The following is a 19,089-nucleotide window of genomic DNA, read 5'->3' as shown; positions in this document are numbered from 1 at the left end:
GAGATTTTTATCAGCTGCCACCAGTTAAAGGAAGTCCTCTTTACACAGAGCAAATAGAGACTAACCTATGGGAAAATACTTTCAGTCACAGAGTTGACAGAAATAGTGCGGCAAATAGACCAAGAGTTTGCCCTGACACTAAATTGACTCAGAAAATATACCAAAGGGGGAAAACTTAAAGACCAAGATGAAGTGTTAAAACAATGTGAGACAAAAACACATATCATTTGTAACATTCTGCATGTGCCTTGTAGTGACTTGGAAGTCATAATGTTTAATGTTCAGCCTCTGAACCACAATTAGATAGTGCTGTAAAGACCGCCATCATAGAAAATTAGAAGAAAAAAAAAACCTGACTACTGTAGTTAGCCATTTTAATCAACATTCAGGAAGCAAAATGATAATGGGTGATTGTAATGACAATGTACTTGTTTCGAAATCCATGAAAAACATCTCAAGGAAAAGCAACGTTTCAGTCAATTTGTAGCCGACAACAGAAAATGGGACAGTAATTGATCACATTTACATAAAAGATGTTGATCCTAAAATTGTAAATGTGCAAATAATTTCCACATACTACAGCTACCATGAATGTATTTCTATGGGTTTCTTACTTCCTAACTAGGGCGTGCAACATTCATCAATGAAGGTGGAAAATCTTTACTACCGTGAGGGGGCACTTAGCTTATGAGCTTATTCATGTGAATGACTGTGTAGGAGTACAGCACCGCAATACACAAGCCTTCAGTCATAGGAGTGTAGCAGCCCAAAAAAATAGAAATGTCCATCAAGCTCTAGTGTCCTTTACAGATCCATCATGCCCAATCCCCTGCATTCACCTCATCATTCACCTGATCCTGCTGCTTGTTCCATGCCTTAGATTACTCATTCTATTTATTTTTATTTTTGCTACAATTTATGCAGATTGGATTTGCAATCTAAGATTAATTAAAAAAAGTAGGTTTCGCATATGTCATGATTTGTTTCCAACAAAAGCGCTACCTAGTGGACGATTGGTGCCAAATTTTGCACTGAGCCTCGGTGGGGCATGGGAAAGTACTGACCCAAGTTTCGTGTTAATTAGACAATCCTATGCGGAGATATGACGTCACTTCCTGTTTTACTGCAACCTATAGGAAGTGGTTCCTTTTTAACTTGCGTTAACATTTTTTGGATTTTTTTTACTAACTTGAGGGTCCATAGACCATCGCCAATTTTACACAGCGCCTCAGTGGGGCATAAGAAACTACTGAGCCAAGTTTCGTGTTAATTGCACAGACCTATGTGGAGATATAGATGTTATTGAATGTTTCAATTATGACATATAAACGCAAAAGTAAGTTAGGGGGGTGACTGTGTGGTAGAGCGGGTCGTCCCCCAATCGGAAGGTCGGTGGTTCGATCTCGGCTTCCCCCACATGTTGAAGTGCCACTGAACCCCAAATTGCTCCCGAGGGCTGTGCCTTCGGTGTGTGAATGATTAGTTACTTAGTTACTACATTGGTGTTTGCATCTAGGCGAAAATGTAAACTTGATTATTACAGTGCCACCTTGAGGTTGTTTGTCACACACCTTTTCACAACTTGAGGCAATGAGATCACACTTGCCAGTCTGTTTAAACTTAAAATGCTTACAACAGTCAAAATGTTGGTGATAAAATTCAGAAGAAAATCACACATGATTCTGCTGGTTTCGGGTGTTATTTAATATACTTATTAAATACTTTGGTGAGGTTTGATCAAACATTTGGTGAAATAGAAAATGTTATGCATACAGTATGTAAAAACAGTAAGACACTGAATGTCACTGCAGACTCATCGTTTGCCCGATCTGAACACCATTTTAAACATGTGATATCTAGTATCCAAAGAATGTAACAATTGTGTAGAAATAGATAGAAAACTATAGAGTGACAGTCTTCTGAATTGACCATAGGTTGCAGTGAGGCAAACATTTGTCACAATTCAGTGGATGTGCTGAAAGAATTCAGCTCCGTAGGACATACGGGTGATTGTTTTAAAGTTTAGAATGTGAAATGTCTAGAAATTTACATTTGTTGTTAAATGTCACACCCACTTTAATCAATCATTACCAATTTTTAAACATCAAATGAGACTTGACCCTAGATCGTACAAACCGAATCTCGTACAAATCCTTGCTGCTGATTATGAGATATAAACCTTTTCGCATTTGTAGTGCCCCCTAGTGGCATAATATCCCAGGACTGCTCAGGGAAGTTCAGACCTAGCATTTGAGCATGTGCAAGAAGTTTGGTTACAAAAGCTTAAGCCAATTTTGATTTAAGAGCGTTGGAAAAGACATTAGACCTAGTCTTTCCACATTGCATTGCTTTATCAATTGGTTTATTAGGATACTATACCGTTTATGGGTAATATTTTGGCCTTCTTTTCCTCTTCCTGTACCAGCTGCTAACTTTGTTTTGAATAGTATTGGGCTCTGGGCTTACAATTTTTATGCTGTGTGTTGACAGTAATAAGGGCCTTTGCCTGATTTAGTGGAACGTAAAGGGATTGAATATTCCAGCCAAAAGAAAAAAATGGTTGTCTTTCCTTAAATCTAAAAAATGGGACATGGCATTTCTGCAAGAAACACATCTAGCAGTAGCAGAGGTTAAAAAGTTAGGCTGGTTGGGTGGGGCACACTTATGTCTAGTGGCACAAAGAGAAGCAGAGGAGTAGCAATTATTGTGAATAGAGATGAGGAGAATAGAGATGATTCAGGGAGACTCCTATTACTTTAGTGGAAATACAGCAGTTCACATTGGTGTTGCTAACGTTGCACCTAATACACGATCCACATTTTTTGGGAGAAATTGAGCGAAGAATTGGGGAGATTTTCCTGTTATCTTTGGGGGGTATTTTAATCAGGTTATGGACCCTTTCTTGACCGTAAACCACCTTCTCCTCACCTTCGCTGCTCCACATACGTACTGAAGGCTATGTATAAAGACTTGGGGATTGCCGATAATCTGGCGCATCCATAACCCATCTGCCAGTGACTTTACATAGTATTCTCCCCCTCATAACACCTTATCCGGGATTGATTATTTTTTTGTTACAAATGCTATTGTTTCTTCCACAATATCATGTACTACTGGTAGTATCCACATTTCAGACCATGCACCTGTCACTCTGGTTAATTTCCCATTTGCAAAAAGGTGTAGGACAGCTAGGGGGAGGCTCAATTGAAGTCTGCTCTTGGATGCTAATTTTAGTGAAGCTCTATAACCAAATTAATTTATATAAACAAACAAATTTACCATCTACACCATCTGCTAGAGTGGCCTGGGAAGCCCTTAAAGCTTTTCTTAGAGGCCATATTGTTCAGTCCGCATCTTTTTAAAAAAGGTCAAAATGGCCAAATATCTGGAGCTTGAAGGGCAGATTTAAACAGCAGAGAGTACTTTCAAGCAGGATATGTCCTCAGTCAATCTTATGGTCCTCACCCGCCTGAAGAATGAACCTAATTCCATAATGACCTAGTGCAGAGTTTGCCTTATTTAGAGCATAGCATAAGCATTTTGAGGAAGGGAATAAGGCAGGCAGGATGTTAGCAATTTATATCAGACAGCGAGAAGATGTGAGTAATATATACTAGGGGTCACAGATGAAGGTGGCAATCTACAGTCCAGTTTTACCTCAATTAATAAAATATTTATAAACGACTATAAAAACCCAAACAAATCAGAACTGTAGGCAGACACTCAGGAGATTTCTTAATTTCTCACCAGTTTGACCCTCCCCTCCTTGTCCGAAGAGCAGCGTGAGCTGCTAGATATACCTATTACGATAGAGGAACTTAAAGAGACCATTAAAAATATGTAGCTTATAAATATAAGTGGGCGTGCTCCCGGCCTAGATGGCTTAAAACCGAGTTTTATAAGACTTACGTTGATGAACAGTGTTATTAAGTATGTAAGAGGAAGCAATGGAGAAGGGCACCTTACCACCCACTCTGAATGAGGCTCTAATTTCTCGTATTCTCAGAAAGGGTAAACCGGCTGCTGACTGTAAAAGTTATAGACCCATTTCCCTTCTTGTACAAGACCGAAAGATCTTTTCCAAGATCTTGGCTAATCGACTTGATAAAATGATTACAAGCATAATCCATCTTGATCAAGTCGGTTTTATTTTTTCAAGAAGCTCTGCAGACAATATCAGACACCTTCTCAATATTATGTGATTTTCTTAGAGTGAGAACTTTCCTATGGCTGCAATCTCATTGGACACGGAGAAGGCGTTCGATAGAGTTGAGTGGCGTTATCTGTTCCTCACTCGTGAACAATATGGATTTAGCCAAAAATGTATTAGCTGGATTCGGATTCTTTATGCTAACCCCAAAGCATCAGTTCTTACTAATGGTATCATCTCCCATAATTTTGACTTATGTAGAGGAGTACCTCTACAGTATTCCATTTGGAGTATTGGAATATATATTGGAGTAGGACATGAGGCATCAAAATACTATTCAATGCTAATAACACACCAGGAACAGGCCTCAAATCTACAAAAGACCCGACAGGTCGACCTAAAACAGACTTTTACTGATATGGAATGGAAAATAATTTTCCATAACTCAAAAAAAAGTCACGCAAACTCAGAACCAGAGAACCCCCCCTTTTGTGTAATTATTTGTTTTGAACTCTATTATTTTGATATCTATCTATCTATATATATACTGTATATATATATATATATATATATATATATATATATATATATATATATATATATATATATATATACCACTTACTTAAAAATGTATTATTTAAGTTATTTTCTCTGTTTCTACAATTGCCTATTGTCTAAGGTTGTTAAGGCTGTTTGAAAACCAAATAAAGTGTTGATCATAAAAGAAGAAGAAGAAGAATCGTTTATTTATATAGCACTTATTTCTATAGCAATATTTATTGATCAAACCATGACCCCAGACTCATTCAAAGCCCCTGATCTCCGCTGACCCTGTAAGAGCCCTACTAACTGTACACAATCAGCAGTCTCCATGATGCTTCTATAGGCAGATGACACCGACTTAGCACTGCTCGCACTGTGTCAGTGCTGGATAACATGAAGACTGATCATGATGACTAATACAGCAAATCAAATGTATCGTTTCAATCCGTATTTTCTGTTCCAATATTAACAGTATAGCTGTTTACAAATAACCAAGCATCACCTCTGCTCTGGTCCATATCCTGGCAGCCTGCTTTATTATCTGGCATTGCGTTCTAACATATAGGACTCATTTAACCACTGTATTCAAACCATTCCCGGTTTTCCTGCGGCGTTTGTTTCATCATGAAGCCAGTGCGTTTGACAGTGGCAACAATAAAAGGGCGGTAGGTCTACCTGTCTGCAAATGGCGCTGAATGTGAACAAATGTGAACTAATTCTCTCTCATCAGCTCTCAGTGTGATGTAGAAAATCACTCACCCCGCTCTGTTCAGATCATCCAGCTGAAGAAACGATCGTGTGTGAAAGCAGGTGCTCACCGCTCACTATTCCTGCCAAGCATCAGATGAACAAAGTGGGAATCCTGAGCGTTTTCCAGCGGCTTGTAACAATGTGTTTGGGTACCAGGAGCGAACGGTGCGTGGGCGTCTGTGCCCTCAGCGTTGTCTGACAGACAGCCAGAAGAGGCGAAATAAGCATGGTCCCTCCTCAGCTGCACTCAGCTGCTGAAGCTGCACAGCATTTGTACACGGTTTTCCTCAGCAGATGGAGGAAGACCGTGAGCGTTTGAAAGCATCAGAAAAAGCTAGTAGGTGAACTTTAAGGTCAGATTTTTTTTTTCAAACTACTGTTTCCTTTGTGGTGTTTTACTACAGTCAATAAGTAAATTGATTGTAAGTGAAAAGTTCACTTTATATTAATACGTTAAATTTACATTTCAATGATGCATTAATATACGCTAAATGAAAAAAATCATGAAATTTGCCTTTTAATAATCTTATTCCCCTGAATCTTTGAATTTTAAAAAGAATCACAAAGTAATTTTAACAAGAAAAAATAATGATAGGTTTTGTTATTACTTATGTGTCTGCCTATCATTTTTCATCTCAAAATGTATTCCATTACATGATCACTTGATTTAAAGATGTCTCTCTTCAGTTTGAAGACCTGTGAGCAGTGAGTCAGTGTGCCTGAAAAGCCCGGCCCACAGAGCAGAAGACAGCTGCTGAGCTCTGAGCCACAGTAATATAATGGTGTTTGATCATAATCAGTTCATATTGATAGATTTTTAAAAGTCTGTTATAGATTAATATATTTAATTTACAAAGTGTCACCTAAAAATTAAGTTAATTGAATGAAATGAAGCAGGACCTCCTGAGCCCACATATGGGTTGCTAATTGTGGGCTACTTAATTTATCTTTTTATTATTGTTATTTACTTAGAATTTAGTATTGCAGCATTTAAATGCAAATGTAATTAATTGATCAATATTTTAACTTATTATAATTAAACACTGTAAAAGTCTATAATTTGTTTGGTAACATATTTGCTTTAACTGCTGCTTTAAATAATACTTCTGGCATATTATGTGTGTATACATATATAGTATTCACATATATAGTATATGTATTTTACATTAGGACCTTTTAAACATAGTGAAAACACAGTACACCCAAATTCTTTGTACTGACCCTTCAAATGACCTCTTACTGGTTAATGTTACAGTGAAATATATTATGGAAAGATTCTTAATTTAGAGTTTTACTGTTGTACTGGTTAATTAGTAGTATTAACAGTAAATTTTAGTGTAAATACATCTTTGTGGATATATTAAACAATTAATACATCAAAACATGGTGGCCCATTCATCATTAAAAAAAGCTACTCCACCAGTATGTACTGTATACACTGAAAAGGTTTCCCCTTTCCCCAGTCTTTGACTCCACCTGACTGACTGCCTGCATGCATATTCTTATATGTTTTTCAGTACCAAAATCATAATGCCTTCAATCTAATATAAGCAGTTATATTTTTATACAGCTCTAAATGGAACAAAATAGCCAGGCTGAACAGATGCACTGAAACATTCAGCCTGTAAGACAGCACATTGGGCATACCCACCCAAATCCACACAAGCATTGGCACCCACTCCATTTTACAGGAGGGTGGGGCTTTGTATGTAATGAGGCAAGTGTATTTGCGAAAGCAGCCAATGGGAGCAGTGCAGGGAGCAGCCTGCTCCAATCACAGCTCTCGAAGCTGCTGTTCATGGTGGAGCTCCACCATCAGTAACCAAGGATCCCTGTGCCATAAAAATCAGTGCATCCATTTTCACTCAGCGATTGTAAACAGTGTATCAGTGAAAGAGGAGAGAGTATAGGTCATCTGAATTAATTCATAAAGATGTGAATTCAGGCAACGTTTTATTTAATGACAGCCGGTGTAGAGCACTGAGAGGTTGTAGATACAATCCCACACATGTTTGGACACTATTACATAATAGACTGTATTAGGCCTACATTCTGAGTGCATGTGACACAAGGTTCTGTGATCAGATCGGGCATCACTAAATGAGAATACATCCATCTTTAAGGAAGAGGAGCTGGAGAGGTAGTTGCTTACACTTACAACACAATACACAACATACTGCAGAGGAGGAAAGGATATACTCCCATCCTTAAAGGAATACATTTTGTGAAATATGCTTATTCACTTTCTTTCTGAGAGTGAGATGAGAGGATGGATATCAGTCTCATCAGAATCAGAATCAGAATCAGAAATACTTTATTGATCCCCGAGGGGAAACTCTTTGTTACAGCAGCTCGCCTTTACGTCAGTGCACACAGGAGAAAGTACTAGCAAAAAATATAATACAATACACTAAAAAACAGGTCAGAAAATAAATGAAGTACCAGGTGGGTATAAGTATAAAATAAGTGTGAAGTACCAAGTGGGTTTACCGGTTGATGATGATAATACAGTATAAATGCAATGTAATAATATAAGTAATAAGTAGTATTGCAGCAGCAGTAATGGAGGTATGAATAATAAATAGGAAAAAACAAACAAAAAAAACAACTAAATATTGCACATGAGTATTACACGGATATTGCACAGTTATTCAAGTACTGCAGTGAAGTTAATGATCAATTTAATGACTTAGGGTCATACAGACTGACACTTAGAGGGAGGAGTTAAAGAGTTTGATGGCCACAGGCAGGAATGACTTCCTGTGGCGCTCTGTGGTGCTTTTTGGGGGGATGAGTCAGATGAGAAAATGGCTTGCCACTGAAAAATCTGCTATTCTAATTGGCTGAAATGTGTTCATTTCTAATACCCAGACAGTTCAATCAGACACCTTCTCAATCAATTCGCCAGTATTGAATCTTAGGTAAAGACAGCAACAATGAGGACTTAGAACTTTTGTTATTTGTGTTATCATTAAAATACAATCGATAAATAGCTCCACAGTGAGAATACAATTTTAAAATGTGTTTGATATCCATGTGAATTTTGATGTCCAAATCAGGGTACAAGGAGGAAAGAGAGGACTTCTTTAGCTATGTTGAAACTGGTAGCCTACTATATTTGATTAAAGCAAACCTATGTAACGTTTGCTGAACAGTGCAATGCCACTGCGCAATTTAAAGTTTGCTAACATTAGCCACCATCAGGTATTGGTCATACCAGACAAAGACAAGGCTGTAGCAACAAAACTCCTGAGTGTGTTAAACTGAGCAAGATTGTGTTTTATTCCTTATAAAATAAACTTTTCATTACCAATAGGAAGAATGTGTACGTGGCACGTGGCGATAGTATAAGCAGAATAATACCCTGTAAGTTAAATGTTCCAGTATTTTAAGAGCAGCAACCCGTTCTCACTCCCAACTCCTCAAATATGGCCGCTTGGTTCAAGTTATAAATAATAAATATACAACGTCCGGTTAGACTTTCAAAATAAAGCTTTCTGAGAAATGTTTCATCACAGGTGGTTAACGTTGTGAAATGGTCACAGTTTGGTTAGGTTTAGGCACCAAAATTACAAGTAAGTTAGTTAGACGGCACATCAAAACATTACGCTAGACGGGCGTGTCCAGAAACGATGCTAAGGGGGACAGCGTCATAGTTTGACGCGTACGGCCACTGACACAGTTGGGAGTGAGACCGGCTGTTTGCAGAGGCACCTTACGATTACCACATTTTTAAAATATAAATTAACTTTCTAACATTCTAATATTGTATTTTCTTTGTACTTAATTTATCTGACCTGTATTATAGTGTATTATATTTAGATTTGCTTAGAACTTCTATCCCTGTGTGCGCTGAGTTTCCCCTCGGGGATCAAGAAAGTATTTCTGATTCTGATTCTGCTTGAAAGAAAAACGACATTCAAATCAGCAGCAACATGCACACTCCGTCAGCACAAAAGAAACTAATAGCCAAGTAACACAGTACACAGAGAAATATGAAGTGGGTCTCCACAGTTATGGCAGCATGTTTATAATTGGCATGTCTAAGCCAGTTTGAGTGCTTTTGTCTGGGGAGCGGTCTGTTCTGCACAACGCTCCCTGCATCAGCACTCTGTACAGTCAGATCTCCTCACACATTCATACAGACACTCCTTCCCCCATCACTACACAAAAGGCCTCCCTTTGCTCTCGCAGCCCCTCCCCCTTCACTATCACTAGCAGCCTCGCCCTCCCCCCGGTGTGAGGAGCAGGTGCTGAGCCAGACCGTCTGCTTATGAGAAGTGACAGCACGGAGCACAGTGTCTGCCCACAGAGGAGCAGAGAGAACACCACAATCCAGCACCAGCGCCCCTCATGTAAAGTAAAAACGATGTCTGGTATAGAGCAAGGCAATTGGACTGAAGCAATGTCCGTTAACCTTTTCAACACCATAACTCATGCTGTGCTGCCAAACATAGTTAAAACCCACAGAACTTCCTCTAAGATTCTAGTGTAGATCCTAAAGTTTCCACAGATGTCAGGCGGATTTATGAGAAAAGGTGTATAAAATGATATACCAGACATCTAGGATAGTTCCATATAATGGGAAATAACAGCAGTTATCCTTGTCACCAAATTAACAAGATAACATTTTCAAATGTCAGAGTTAATGTAAGTATGAGTAATATTCTATCACTATCATGATTTCTTCAGTGGTGTTTGACTGTCAAATTGTTTTGTTAGCTGTATGTACTGAGTAACATTGGCTTAGATGTCTTTAGCCAGGTATAACTGCTACAGAGTTAGCAGCTCAAGGAAAACATGGGTGACAGAGCAACAAGGACTATAAATATCCCCGACTAATAATGGACACATCATAAATTCAGAAAAAGAAGTCAGCTTGTCCCCATAGAAGAACCCTTTTTAGAATTCTGCAGGACTCAGTTATGAACCCTCTGCTGACTGTCAAAAAGGGACTCCTTCATCCTTCATGTGTTGTTAACAGTCAAAGTATTCTTGACATAATTACTCTTGGTCTTTCACAACCTTAGCAACCTTTCCAGAGACTGCTATGGTTAATAACCAGACTAACAAGTTATAGCTATAACCATGGCAGGATTAACTCACTACAAGGCCCTGGGCCAAAATGAGACGTGGACCTCTACTGACACCTCCAATTGTGTACTACTGTCACAAGTCCCCAGGAACAGCATTTTGCTGTAGCAGCCAGTCAGTATTGCAGTTCACACTAGAGCCTATACACAGTATTTCAAAAGGACTGTGAAATGATGATCATACCCAGAAATTACTCTTTGTATAATCAGAATTTCATCCATTCGGTCCAATGCCCTTAATGTGTCAGCAGGAAAATCAGCCAGCTGAGCCAGAGAAGGACTCTAATGTTGATGTTATATTGGCCGAAAAACACAGATACCTGAGGAAGCCTGAAAGACTTTTTTGCAGTATGTCCTCATTGAGCAGCTTTCATTGGAATAAATGGCATGTCATCTTAGAACACAGTTAGTCTTAATATGGCCATGGTATGTACCCAATCACCTTCAATTGCCTGTTACTGTACAGCGCACACAGCAGGCTACATTACATTTTGCCTATCCCCAAATACCAACCAATCTAGTACTAGTATACTGAAATACTACCTGGCTCCAGGTTTAAATCATTTTGTAGTAACTTAAACACAAATGTATACAGCAATGTGTACCTTGATAGGTGCTTTCATTAGACCCTCTGTTAAATGCCATTGTCTTTCGAACTCCACACCCCCAGTTTGTAACGCAGGCTTTCTGTTAAATTTGTGGTCTCCAAACCCTGATGACATCATCATGGCATCATCAGGGTTCAAGGGTGAAGGTTTCATTTCATAAGTGGGGAGAACACAATGAAGTAAAGAAGAAAAAATATATACTATACTATACTATACTAAATACAACTTATGATGAAATTGGTCATTGCAGTTCCACAACAATGGTAATATAATAGTAACCCTACTTAGTATCATTTTCATTTCAGTTGCCTTTATAGATACCTGATACTTTATGATGGATACTGTTGTATTTGCATCTTTACTACATAGAGCCTTGTGCTTAACTATCTTATTTTTGACTGATGTTTAATTCTAGCACCTTTTTAGGACAAAATTAACTGTATATGAAAAATACAGATTAAAATATTTTTTAACCTGAAAAATGAAGTGGGCAGTATGCTTTTTCAGCCCTGAGTAGTGTCTGCAGGTATTCTTTTCAGCCCCAACAATGCTCTCCAATAAGATAGGGCAGCCTGTATGTAGCCGAGGAGGCGAACACCAGGGCATAAACAAATCGACCAAGCACTCACTCACTACCTGCTGCTGCTCCTTAAGCTTATTGCTCTGAACATATGGTATTAACTGAAGCCGACTCAGATGAGTGTATCACTCCTCTCTTCTCTCTCTTCTCACCTGGCCTTAAATGGCAGGACAGTAAAAGGAAAATGTGCAGAGAGATTTTAGTAAGGAACAATAAAAGTGAGGGGCACTAAAATAGGATTTTGAAAAGTGAGTTGGACATGTTCCCAGTGGAAAGTATGTCCTTGTCAGGGTTATTTTCTCAGAATTGACAAAGCTCCTCCAGAGCCACAAGACAATACACAACTGTTTTCACAGGCTAAGTAGTACTAATCATGATGAGTAAACTATACTTGATGTGTAAAATCAGTGAAGTGCCCCTTTAAATTTTAATGTTGAAGTGTTGAACACCAGGTTCTCGCTCATGATTGACGCTGAATCAACATTGATTGATTTGATGTTTAAAAGATGTCTGCTATTAAATTTTGGTTGAATCAATATTGAATTTCCTCTTGTATGATCATTCAGTGCTTAATATAACATTTAGCAACAAAATTATTAGATGTACATTTGAATGTTCTAAATCGCACCTCCTACACAAAGATAAAAGTGTTATTAAATGTAAAAACTGTTGATGAACTATAATAACATCAGCAGCTGGACAGGAGCTTGGGCTGAACGGGACTTCAGTGGGAACAGTTGAGGAGCATCCCGTTAATACCACTGTGACATCATGGTCCAACATCCAGTCCATTTGCTGTATAGCCTGTTTTAGGAACAGCTCTGCTCATCTCTGCAGCCTCTACAAACATCATTTTACTGCATGTTAGATTTATTTCCTCCAAACCAGAGGAGTTAGTTGCTGATCTTGCCTCTGATTCCAGCTCCTCTGCTGTGCTGCAGGTGAGATTTCACACCCTGAGTGTGATGTAAATCACATTTCCTCCATGTGTGAACAAAACAGTGTTCAAGAAGCTTCTGCTCTCCCTCTCTTCTATTGACATCAGTGCTTTGTGGCATCCAGCTGAGCATGTGCTCTTTAATTACCTCCCTCCACTTCCACTCAATTACCTCTGTGCCACCACAACAATAGCCACCAGCCTGGTCACAACACCACAGCACTAACAAGCTTGCTGGTGTGTTTCTATGGAGGGAAATCAAAATGACCGCAGAGGGTTTATGGTTCACCGTAAAATCATTATTTAGCTTGTTGTAAATTATTACAGATTCAATGACATTACCATTCCTACAGAGTTCTTACTTTAATAGCACTAGATGCCTTATATCAGACAAAGATATCAGAATCTTTGTGACATTTTAGTTTTGTATAACAAAATCTCCAAAATGTTAAATTTAAAACAGCATCAACAAAAAGCCACTGAATATATTAAGTCCATTCTTTGGATAAATGTTTCCACCTGTTGCCTCTTGTTACCCTGTTTCTTGATTTGAATGAAACATTCACAAAATAAATATATGTCCTCAGTGTGTCATTACATATGACGCTGTAGTTTTATCCCACTTGGTATACTTTACACTGAGGAAAAAAATGATGTACAGTAGGTTTAAAAATGTAATTAAAAAAACATTTGTACATGGCTTTGAGGATGCCCCACTCATACTCTTACAATTGTTATTTCAGCACTTAAGAGGCCCCCAAAACCATGCTAGGCTCTTATAGAGCAGGTCTAGACCATACTCTTTATAATATTATTTACCCAACAATTTCCACCAAGAGCCCACCAAAATCCCACCAATATTGGAAACAGCCTTAAAAATCCACTATAGTTTGAGTTCTATACATAGCACAATATTTACTTTACAGTTTTAGAAGTATAGAATTAGGTCATGATGCTTTTCCATCATCTGAAGAGATGGCATCACACTAAATGCAATGCAATATTGCATGTTGCATTTGAAAACAAGGAAAATGTGTTAAGTATCTATTATAAAGACTACAACACAGTGAGCCGATGAAGACATCACTCTCCTCTCCCTGTACAATCTCCATCATGATTCGTGTTTGATTCTACATCTGCCTGAAGGCTGGATGTGAGTAAATACTCCACTCTCCACTCTCTATGCCATGCAGATCCTGAGTCAGAGACCACCTGTTCATCCATTTCTGCTGCTCTGCTCTCTGCTGCAGTCTGCTGGAGACACTGACAGAGGCTGTGCTCTGTGGAGGAGCACCATAAAAAAACTTCACTACACTAAATACAGACAGGGTGGCTCAAGAGAGACTGTAAATAACAAAAGTTCTCAAAACTTGCAAAGCTGAGTTATATAATTATACGTGTGATACAACTGTATCATTATAGCAGATGCATATAAGCAGCATTTTAATTTTGTAGCTGGTGAAGTTGGAACCAGTTTGAACTAAAAATATAGTACAATTACCTCAAACTTACAAAGTTGTTCTCCAGTACAATATGGCATCTTCAGTAATGTGGTTATGATGCAACAGATCAAACTTCTGAGCGGAGAATTCAAACCTTCAACCAGAAGAGATCAGTGCAACAGTGCTGTTCAGCCTGTTAACCTACTCTATGCAATGGCTTCAACACTCCGCCATGGTGGTTACTGCTCCTTTCTGAGTGCTAAACACCACAAAACCAACACTTACATAGTATAATACAATCCAACACAATAGCCTTGCATATAATTATTATAAAAAGTAGAATAACAATCCAACAGTGTAACTCAAACCATTAAAACACCACAAACTATTGTGCAACCTAAACACTGACCACAGAGTTGAGTCAGCATAAACAAAACAATTAACGGCGTTATCACAAGGCTGGTATTTGTTGAAGGCTATCACACTGCACTGCAATAGATTGCACACATGTTGCCTTTGTGTAGAGAGCGGTGTCACCCACTTGCTGGCTTTGGAACCACACAGTGCTCAAAATATTTACCTAGTTCCTAGTGCATCTATAGGCTACAAGCTCCTTGATGTCTCAATACCTCTAATTTGGTCAAGTGTATTTTTAGGCAAATGAGATCAATAGGAAAGTGTAGTAATTGTATGCAAAGTTCAGTCAAGTTAAGTATAGAATATGTACTAATGTAGTGTTGTTAACCCCAGTGTAAAGACATGATTTAGCATCATCATGCCTCTGGAACTTTTCTGTCACCATGTGCTCTTCAATAACACCCTCATACTAGCTCCCCAATTTACACCTCAGCAGTAAGTACAGAGCAGTTGCAGGTGTGGTCACCTCCACTCTACTGCTGCTGTGCTTGTTTTACCACTGACAGTACTTTTCTACTATGTCCAGCTGTTGCTGTAGTCCTTGTTCAGTAGGAGACAGTAGAACAAGGTCATCAGCGTAAAACAGATACTTCACCTCTATATCTAGGAGGGAGAGGCCAGGAGCAGCACATTGATCCAACTGTACAGCAAGTTCATTTATTTACACGTTAAATAAAGTCGGGCATAAATTGCAACCCTGACGAACACCTCTTCTCTGGGTGTTTGTCTCCAATTTTAACAGCACAGCTATTTTCCAAATACATTAATTTAACCACATCATACATTTTGCCGCCTATACCACAATGTAGAAGTCTGTAACAGAGCCCTTCATGCCAAATAGAGTCGAAAGCTTTCTTGTAGTCAATAAAACAAGTGAATATCTTACCATTTTTTGTTTGGTGTACATGTTTGTTGATTAAAGTGTGAAGGGTATATACATGGTCAGTGGTGCAGCATTTTGGGAGAAAGCCAATTTGATTTTTTCTCAAGATGGCAAGGGGCAGGTGCTGCTGCATATCTCTGCTGCTGTGGGTGGGTAGGGGGACAAGGAGCAGGTGTTGTCATATGTCTCTGCTGCTGATGCTGTAAAGTTGGTTGGTTAGCAGGGGCTAGGGAGGGGGAAGATAACCTCCTCTGGTTGTGCTTCATTGGTGAGGTTGTGGGTGCGTGGTGAGTGGAAGGTCCAGGCTGAGGTCTTGGATGGTCTCTAAAGCTCCTAATAGAGGAGCTGGTGGGGGCATTGCATCATTTGTTCCTGTGTGGATCACCAGGCATTGAGGGCTTTTGAGGGTCCCCTTTCCTTCATTGCCTGACCTGTGGTGCTGCAGCATCTAGCTAGCACTTTCTTACTAGGAAAAAGCTTGTTTGTGTCCAGGAATTTCCCATTCGAGTCGGCCAGCAGGACCACTTGTGGGGCTTCCTCGTCAGACTGAGTCGAGGGAAGCTGGGATAGGCAGAGCTGGCTGTTGGCAGCTGGCTGTGTGGATGTATCAGCAGGTGCCAGGGTGTTGTTAGAGCAGAGCAGAGAGGGTGGGACAGAGACAAGGCAGGGAGAGTCTGTATCTCTGTACTTGTCATTGTGGGGCCTGATGAGAGTTGGTCTGTCAGTTGTTCGAGTTGTCTGGTGAAGCTCTTTTCTCTATTCTGCTTCACTTTGGCTAACTGAGCATGGAGCACGCTGTTCTCCTGTTTGAGTGCCTCTAGTCTTCCTCTGAGGTCAGATGCTAAGGCCTGGTTGTCTCTCTTTAGCTGCTTGAGCTCCTCTTTAAGCTACTGTAGAGTGTTGTCTTGGTGGTGAGACAGCCTGGCTTGGGTGAGCTCTTTGAATTCAGCAAAGTCCAGCACCAGCAGGGCCATGCTCTCCTTCACTTGGTTGGTGGCACTGGGAGGTGTGGGAGGAGCAAAGATGGACAAGATGGTGGGGTTCCCTAATGGGCTCTCATCATCTTCACTTTCAGAGGAGACATTGATCCTCTTGGTGTCCTCCTCATCTTTAACAGGAGAAATGCCTCTTGAAAGGACTCCAGGTGTGCTTCATTCCCTTGGACCAAGACCTTTCCTTTGGTGTAGTATGTGATGGTAAGCAGAGGGCCATCCTTGTCAAGGTGTTCATCTTTACAGATCTTTAATCTGCCTTCTGAGAAGATGTCCTCGCTGGTTACATATGCATAATTTCTGCACAGAGTATCTTTTCAGATGTAGATGAAATCAGTGAAGAAAATGAAGATGTTCTTCTTCCTTCATTCTTTTTGTTGGGCATAGTCAGTGAAGAGGACCTCTGGGTTTTCATGGAGTGTGTTCTCCTTATGTTTCTCCCTAGCTGTTCCACTCTTACATTTAGCAGGGTACTGAATCTACTTGCTTTCTACTCCAAGCGCTGTGCTGTGCTGCCTTCTGATTGGTTTCTATGGTGACGACTTGTTTGCTCACAATTTACTTTGCAAGCTTTTCTAGCCATCAAACACTGCCAAAAAACTGAACTATGCACAGTTTACCAGATATATTAATGTTACCAACAAGGATCCTTTTATTTTTCGTCTTGTCTTTATAAAGTAATTCTTCTGTTAGCTTCTTTAGTGCAGTTTCCTTTGGAATGTTGGTAATAGTAGCAGGTAGCAATTAACAGTTGCTAGCTAGATTGACAGTTGTTTTGATTTAAAAAATATATCCAAAGATGATATTTCCTCTTCTGTTCTTGTTGATTAATGCGGTTACCTCTTCTTTAGAGTCCTTTCTGAAGATTATTTGAAGGTAATTTTGCAATATGTCCCACTTTTTTAGGTTCACGTTTGAGCTCATCTTTTGGTGCAGCTACTCTCACGGAATTGCTCTCTCTCTCTCTCTCTCTCTTTCAGTATAGTTCAAATGTAATAGTAAGTAGTATGTAATAGTTCTGCCTCATAGGCAGAGGTTCGGAAGACATCAGCAGTCATGGGTCCAGGAGTTCACCTTCTCGGAGCAGAACTCTTTTTCTGACCTGCAGTAGATTATTATTATTTTTCCAACTATCAAGGCAATGTGATTCGCTCTGCAGCGGTATTAGGTATCTACACAATTTTGCCATTTTATATACCTAATATTGTCCATTGTACAATTCATTGTAATTTTATTATTGCTATTTCAGTAAATTCTGTACACACAACATCTGTTGTATGTCTGTATGTCCAGAAAGAAGCATTCTCCCTTTGTAAAAGGGAAAGTCGCATGTCACAGCAGCAGTACACGAATTATACACCGAGTGGTTTGAGCAAAACAATGCTACAATAAGCCCAGTGTAGCAGGTAAATGATGGCGTCATCCACTTCGATATTCTCCTGGTAGGCAAACTGCGATCCAGTGCTGGTCTAACCAGGTGCCTGAGGTGGGGGAGAATTAGTCTCTCAAGGGTCTTCACCACAGTTAATTTATTTTATTTCAATTCAGTTTTATTTATATAGCGCCAGTTCATAACAGAAGTTACCTCATTGTACTTGTCCTATAGAGCAGGTCTAGACCGTACTCTTCATAATATTATTTACAGAGACCCAGCAATTCCCAGCATGAGCATGCACTTGGCGACAGTGGCAAGGAAAAACTTTCAAGAGGAAGAAAACCTCAAGCAGAACCAGACTCAGGGTGGGCGGCCATCTGCCGCTGCCGGTTGGGTTGAGAGAGAGAGAAAGCACAAGGTAAGAGAGCATACAGATGGTGACTAAGAAATGGAATAGCATGCATTCAGCATCAGAATCAGAATCAGAAATACTTTATTGATCCCCGTAGGGAAACTCTTTTTCAGCATGCAATCTAGCTACCTTTTTCATACTTGGGCGTGTTTAGAATGGAGTTTGGATTACAGATAATGAAAAGGAAAAGGCAGTGTAATCTGAAGTTAAAATGGGGAGACTAAGAGTCTTAATGTCAAAATAATGGTGTCACCAGGAAAGAACTAGGATCACACCATATTATTTTATAGCAAGATAGTCAGTTATTACTCTAAAAGGAAGCCTTATCTGGTTGCCTATTATGCAGTTAAATCGTTCTCTCTCTCTCTCTCTTGTGGTGGTGAGTACTATACTGAGATGAGTTTAGACCCTAAATAGATAGTGAATTCTGTAAATGTGTCTTTGTATGTTTGTGTGTCTTTCTCAGTTGGTGAGGAGAGTGTAAGTGAGAGAATGAGACAGAGGCAGAAGCTGCGGATGTGGCCATGCTAAAATAAAATGGTAAATTGTGTGTTTACTTTTTATCATCTACAGGATGATAGGGGCAATTTGGGGGGACCATATAATAAAGAGGGAGTTCCCATGCAACCAGAGGGTTACATAGATTCAGACCCCTTCAGGAAGTGGTTCTCTCTATTTATTCCCTTAACACTCGTGTACTTTTCATTTTTTCTTACCAACATTGCCTGTGAAAAGTTCAAACCATCCAATGCAGCTCCAGTACTCACCAGCTTCTACCATTTATTCTCTTCCCGATTTGCCTTATGTTCAGAGAGTCACTGGATCCTGTTTTCTAAATATATTCATTACTTCTCAGAGAAATATTGCTGCCTTGACTATCATAATCCATAAATGTGAACAGGACATG

At 39.4% G+C, this 19,089-nt stretch overlaps 1 protein-coding gene across 12 annotated transcripts in view; it reads right to left on the bottom strand.

Annotated features, from left to right (window-relative positions):
• The window catches only part of epb41a (erythrocyte membrane protein band 4.1a), a 157,972-nt gene that overhangs the window by 107,122 nt on the left and 31,761 nt on the right, over positions 1–19,089 (bottom strand). Inside the window, exon 1 of one of the 12 annotated variants that reach the window (XM_044170568.1) lies at positions 5,453–5,634. The exons of 10 other annotated variants lie outside the window; for them this stretch is intronic. The gene's annotated coding sequence lies outside the window, so the exon portion shown is untranslated. Of the gene's footprint in view, positions 1–5,452; positions 5,635–19,089 lie in introns of those variants that run through there. One more of the 12 variants, XM_044170562.1, reaches the window with a different exon arrangement.

The sequence above is a fragment of the Siniperca chuatsi genome, linkage group LG17, assembly GCF_020085105.1.
Source record: "Siniperca chuatsi isolate FFG_IHB_CAS linkage group LG17, ASM2008510v1, whole genome shotgun sequence".
Classification (NCBI taxonomy): Eukaryota; Metazoa; Chordata; class Actinopteri; order Centrarchiformes; family Sinipercidae; genus Siniperca; species Siniperca chuatsi.
Note: the sequence above shows the minus strand (reverse complement) of the source record. Positions and strands in the feature narration are given on the sequence as shown.